Genomic DNA, 7,077 nt, shown 5'->3' on the forward strand with positions numbered 1-7,077 from the left:
CCATTTTGGGGCACATCTGGTGGGTGGTGTTTAATTAGGTTAGTGGTATTTATAGGCGGAGGTTTATTTTAGGCCATGGTGAGCGCCTAGTTACCCTAAGCCCTCTGTCTTCTGTACCAACAAACATTTATTTTCAATACAATAAAAGTATACCCATACGTGACAAAAGGTCATGAGATTTTATAACCCTTATACACATAAATATAATTCAACTTAATATCGAAAATGGATACAATGTTTTCTATTAAAGGCATTTTGAATCAAGATTTTTTTTGTAGATGTTGTATGGGGACTGGGAACCACAGTGCATTCTGGGGCATTGCAGCCATTTTAGGAGGATAGATTCTATAGCAATGATGGCAGTCATTAATACCTAACAGCAGTCACCTGTCATTTGTCGGCTGCATTCCATCCAAATTAATAAAGCATGCCCAACATCTGCTCATCATGCATACATAAATTACCATTTTTGCAAACTGCGGCATTTGATGGTTAATATCGAATGCCTGGTGAGGTGGTATGTGTTACTGTATTTTAGCTTTTCTCAACACTTTTAGTAAACTGGCTGTTACAGCTAGCATCATAACGGTGTCTATTACTGACTGAGACTGATGTTTAAAAGGTTTAAAGTTTAAAGTAACGCTAATTGGTTTGCATACAGGTTAAGTGAATAGGTTAAGTTCGCTGGTATCCTCCCAAGATGGATGACTCGCCGTTGATGACGTCACATTCCCATGACCTATTAAGATGCATAAATTGATTAACTATGACATGTGATGCACTACAGTTGCATATAAAAATGTAAGAGTAGCAGCACCCTTTCCAACGTTAATGCATCAGAACTATAATAGTATAATTTTTCTGGGGGCTAGTTTTGCTGTAATACTTGACATACATAATAGTAATTAAAGACTGCTAAGATATTTTTCCTAAAGGTAAGACTATGTGAGTTCTTCCTTAACTACTGCTTCTTCGGAAAGCTGATTATATTTCTCAGGTTGTAAACGTACCTTAGGCTTTTCATATCAGTTTATGGGTACTATAGGTGGAATAAGTATTCAGAGTATATACTTAAGTAAAAGTAGCATTACTACAGTATACAAATACCTAAAGTTCTGCATTCAAAAGTGTACTTAATTAAGTAAAAATTAATACTTTAACCACAGTCATCAATGTAACTACTCTCACATAAATATAATGAAGTAAAAGGTACATTATTTGCCTGCAAAATGTAATGGAGTAAAAGTGTAAGTAGCATAATGTGAACATACTCAAGTAAAGTTCCGTACCTCTAATTTTTACTTAAATACAGCACTTGAGTAAATGTACTTAGTTACAACTTAGTTACATTCTACCAATGGGCGCAGGTGAGATTTTTGAAAGGGGGGGGACGAAACTGAGAGAAATTATTTTCACAATATGTACTTACTATTTGTTTTACTATATGTTTTACAATCATAAGTAACATTAACCGTAAGCTCAAATATGAACTGTTTCAAGATAAAATACAATACAATGTAAGTATGTATATGGATTAACAAATGAATTGGTATTTACCTTTAAGTGCAAGAAAGACAATTTATTAAGGTGTTTGAGGAAATAACAATTTAGAGGAATAACAATTAATAATAAGTAAAAGTTGTCTATATATTACATATGCATATTACAACGATCATGTGAACAAATAACAAAAAGATCTATATTTTTTTAATATATATATATATATTTTTTAATGTGGGGGACGGATCAGTGTCCCTATGAAATTGGTTGGGACGTATCCCCCCCACGCCCACTATCTGCGCCCCTGTTACCACTGATGGGTTCAATTTACATGCGATGCGTAGCAATCTAGCAATTTGACTCCCATAAATGTGTCTTTAGTACCCGGATACTGTCACCTGCTGGCTGACAGCGCGACAGGCAAATAAATAAATCCTGACAGTTGGTCAAGCTGATACTTTCCATCAAACTTTAAAGTAGAGTTTAGAGGGGAAAACATGTTACCTGTTAGGTCAATATATGTGCCCCACTTTGGCTCACAGCTGGGCTCCAGTCAAAAAGATGAAACACAACCGGACCAGACCCCGGGTCGGACTGAGCTCCCCTCTCGGATCAAGCGCGGGAACAAGAGGGACAACGTCATTGATGAAAAAACTCGACTATTTTTAAAAGTTAAATTGCAAAGAGTCAATAACAGCACTTTGTCCAACACGAGGCCAGAGAAGAACAAAAATAAACAATGGATGAAAGAGGACGCCACAAATAAAACCCAGAGCACCGTTATCGGAGGAGGTAATGTTGCTCCCAATGTTAGCTTAAACATGGTTAGCTCAAGTTAGCAAGGTTAGCCGTAACGCTAGCTAGCTAGTTAGCAGCATCTGTGTTGTTTGTGAACCAGGAAGCATAATATAGTGTCAAGTTCTAAGAATCTGAGAGGTTATCAGTGGTGAAATGCAACTAAGTACATTTACTCAAGTCATATTCAATCCGTGTATCTACCGTCCAATTGTTAGATTTGGTAGATACACTGATTATATTCGGAGGTATGAGTACTTTAATTTCAATTTTTTACTTTGTACTTCTACTCCACTAACATTAGAGGAAAACATTTTACTTTTGCTTCACTACATGTATGTAGGTCATTTTTGTTACTTTAATGATAAAACACATGAACAAGATTTAAATAAGACTTTAGTTACACCTGGATTATTTTCACATTTTACCCAGCAGTGAATAAAGTCAACTAAAATGAGTTCCTCCTTTACCAGCTTTGATAACACTCTGTCTAGTATGCATCAATAATTATAATATAGTATGCATCAATAGTTATTATAAAAAACATGTAATATATATTATTCTGAAATCTGCAGAGTGAGTACTTTTACTTAGGGTACTTTAGGTATATGTAGATGCCAATACTGTTGTACATTGACTTTAGTACAATTCAATTCAGGACTTTTAATTATTACGGGGTATTCCTACATTTTGGTATTTCTACTTTTACAAGATCGGAGTACTTATGGTAATCCAGCGTTTCTCAAAGTGTGGGGCGCGCCCCACTTGTGGGGCGCAGAGATGTGATAGGTGGGTCGCGAAATACAAAATAAAAATGTTTTTAATTTTTTTTTTTTATTATTATTTATTTATTTTTCCCAATGGTGGAATATCAAAACAACGGCCCGCCCGGGGTGCAAAACGCATCAATGAAAGCGACCCTCTACCACACAAAATAACACCTGTATACAACCCAATTTGTGTTCTTTGAAATTGAAAAGGATATTGCATTGTGTTTGTTACTTTCGTTGCAGTTGTATGTCTTAAGTTTAATTTGGCATGCTTTTATTTTGAAGGCGAGTTTACGCTGTTGACAGTTGTTGTTGCTATGGAAACAAGAAAAGTTTCACAGCGGGCGGAACTTGTCATAAAGTCCGCGATAATAAAGCCCACCCATTTAGAGGGAAGATATGATTGGTCAATTGTACTGTCATTTGACATTACTCTCGTTCAGTTACTATAGCTGGGCTCTCTGTGAATTCATAGCTGGACGTCCAACAGCTCCTGTCTTCACCTCGCAGAGACGAGCTTCTTTCATTTAACCCTTCACATTCAAACAGAAACTGAATAGGCAGATTCAAAGGATTTATTTCTTTGGAAATTTTATTTTAAATACAATTTAATCAAGTTATTTTTGGTAAAACTAATGACAAATATTACTAAAAATATATATAAAGAAAAATAGAATTTTGTTTTTAAATATTATTTTGTAGAATCTCTTAGGCCCTCAGAGACAGGCTCGCCACTGGTAAAAATCTCTCATACACACATGTGAAACGCTCTCACAGACACACACACAACAGCGTTGCAGTCGGGAAGAAAAGCAATAGCCGCTTTCACACCACAGGACTTGCCGTACTTTAGTGCCGGGAGAGAGAGCAAACCTTTATCTATTTAATAAAGTTGTAAAAAATAAAGTAAGAAATCATTCCAATGTGTACTATAGGACAGTAAAAAGTTTAAAGTAAAATATGCATAAATAAAAAGAAAGAATCCTAACTAGGTAACATAAGATAAGAATAAACAAGTTTAAATGATTTGTTGTGATCATATTCTAAAGATGTATGGATTATTGAAAAGTATACAGCTCCCTTTCATCTGAGTGTTGAGAGCTGTGTCCATAAATTCATGTTTAAACTCAAAGTAGGGCTGCTCGATTATGGCAAAAATCCTAATCTCGATTATTAGGGTCAATAATTGATATCACGATTATTAAAAAAGATTAACCATTTACTTTGAAAACATCAATTTATTGAAGAAAATCATTTGAAAAGTATGTTTTTAACAGTTGATTACCCTGAACTTTAAGTATAATTCAACTGAAAACCTATTTAAAAAAATAAAATCGTTTATTTCGATTATGTTGTTTTCATAACCGTTGCAAGCCAAAATCGTAAGTGCGATTAAAATACAATTAATTGAGCAGCCCTAGCTCAAAGTGCAACAGATTGATGCATTTAACTTCAACATTAAAAAAAAATCTTCCTGGGGGTGCATGCCCCCGGACCCCCCTAGAGGATGTGACGTCCACCACCAAATAAAGCAGGTTAAAATAATTAAATTGCATACATTTTTGTTTTAGTAAACATTGAAAAACGGGTCCCACAGACCCAAACAGCACACAAAGGTTAAAGGTAGCATATAATAATGTTCAAATGTGCTAAATATATACACTGCAAAAAACAAACAAGAGGAGTAAAAGGAGCTCTAATCCTAAAAAAGGTTGGAGAACCCCTCCATTAGAGCGTAAAAACTGTAAGGAGACCCCTGTTATAGAACGATCATTTGACAAATTTTTAAGTTTGGCCCTAACCATTTTTTATTGGACGATGAGGAAACAGGTGGGGCTTGGAAAAGGCCCACCCTGTTCAAAGTGGGAAATGACAGAAAAAGTTTGAAGAACCACTGTGGTAAATCTATGTGCATTGGTACCTGCACAATTTTATTTATTTTTTACTGCCCTGGGCCTACATTTTGTTGGCCACTGAATCAGCCCAGGTAAGACAACTGAGAGGAAGAGGCAACACTTTGGTTAGACTATTAATCTTAAGTGTTTACACAAAGGCTGTGACCTGTAGCGTTGGGGGTCAGAATTGTAAAATGTCACACAACTGAAAAAGGCTGGGACCATTGCAGTTCAGTACAAGTTTTCCTAAATCCGCAACAAACCTACTTTGCAAAGAATAAATATTAATAACATTTGGTTTAAAGTTGTAACTGCTGGTGCTGCACACAAGGCCTGCTTCAATTGTTTTCATCAGTTATTGTGTGAAGCCTGAGAGTTAATTCCTGTTTGAAAGCAGGGCTGTTATTTTTATTATCACTAAAACCTTTTCAGAATGGCTTCTAAAGGTCCAAAAGTCAAGTAAACTGGATGAAAAAAAAATAATCAAACACAGACCCGGCTTCGTCTAAATTGTCCAAAGCTAAGCCTACCCATAAGCATAAGAGATGGGTTTATTGTGGGTAGTAAGCAGAAGCCTCATTTTAACATTTACTTTGTTTTTCAAGGCACTGGAAACTAATTTCTGACTTCGAATGGTTAGAGATTTTCTTCTTCTCCAAAGAAACCCAGCCAGCAGAGATTAAACGAGAAGGAAAAGGTAGGCTCTTTAAAAACTATACATAATGTGCATAGGAGAAGACATCAAGAAAAAAAAAGAATACACTAAAAAACCTTTTAAAGTTTAAATTGGTTGACTCATATTGATTGTAGATAATAAGTGTATTGGTGACGAACATCAAAAAGGTTAGGAGGTGTGTCCTACTCCATAAAGATAAACATGAGCATTATTACGGGCCCTTACCGTTTATTTTGAGCTTTGCTGTATATTGGAATCTACTTGGAGTCAAACCATTAATCTTTGTGGCCCGCAATCAATTCATTTTTGAATCACCAGACGTCAAACTTCTATGAGGGCTAATCATTTGTCTTCGATAACCAGCACACACACGTGTGATATTTGTTTGGTGCAAAGATATTCGTAAAGATAACACAAGATGTTGATTCAGTTTTGAATTTCAAAAAAGAAACCAATACTGGTACTTTAATATTAGCCATAACAAGTCAAAGTGAGTTTTGGAATTACATCCATAGTCCTTTTTCATAAGAAGACATTTCAGAGGTAGAAGTCCAACAGGTATGAATAGGAAAACAATCAATGGCTGCCTGCCCATGACTTAAGTGAGACTATTGAGTGATTGTTAATGTAAGCAGTAAAACTGAACTCCTGGTGCTTTTCTTCTTCTTCTTTTCCTATTATGATATAAGTCAAATAGTTTGCGTTGAAAAGTCTTGGTAAGCAAGTCAGCTGATCAGAAACTCCTCATCCACCATAACAGTAGAGACACACCACATTTACATTGTATCTCAGTATCTGTAAGAGCCCATTTAGGCACAATTGTGTTATGGTAATAATGAATGGGTTTGGTGAGCCAATTGAACTATGAATTATACTGTTTTGTAATGTTGTATTTTGCTTATGGACAAGCCTCTAGTTTATGTTTTGTTATTAATTTATAGAAAGCAGAATTTAGTAGCGTGCTCAGGTATAAATGACGCTGCCAGCGTGCACCAGCCAGGAAGTCTAGAGAGGAACGTTGGACAGGTTTTTGACCGGCACACATCCGTGCGAACTGTTGGATTTGTTTGTTTTAATACCGTGCAAAAGTTGCAAGTCGCAAGTGGCCGCCAGTGATCCATTGAACCTCCCTAAATAAAGCACTTGAATGGAACGAGCAAGATTTTGGAGTTTCTTCAACATACGCGAGTCAATACTCGAATTCCGCCTCCTAGACTAAAGTGGCCTTTGAACATACTTTTTGCAATAATTGGCCAAAACAGTATCCGGTGAACCAAAGGTACCAACGATATTTTTTACCACACCTTCTTTTCCCTGGAATGCATCACACTGTCCTGAATAGGCCAAGCTTGCCGTTCCTCATGGACCCATTCCAAGATGCTGGGGGAGAACCAGTTGATAAGACAGCAGACTGGGGGCCTCTGTCTGACAGGCCAACTGA

General features: G+C 36.3%; 1 protein-coding gene across 1 annotated transcript in view; it reads left to right on the forward strand.

The window, feature by feature from the left end:
- Positions 1–7,077, forward strand: part of sgcg (sarcoglycan, gamma) — a 184,718-nt gene that overhangs the window by 102,341 nt on the left and 75,300 nt on the right. The window lies entirely within an intron of this gene.

Source organism: Notothenia coriiceps, unplaced genomic scaffold, assembly GCF_000735185.1.
Source record: "Notothenia coriiceps isolate Sejong01 unplaced genomic scaffold, NC01 NC01_scaffold00019001, whole genome shotgun sequence".
Classification (NCBI taxonomy): Eukaryota; Metazoa; Chordata; class Actinopteri; order Perciformes; family Nototheniidae; genus Notothenia; species Notothenia coriiceps.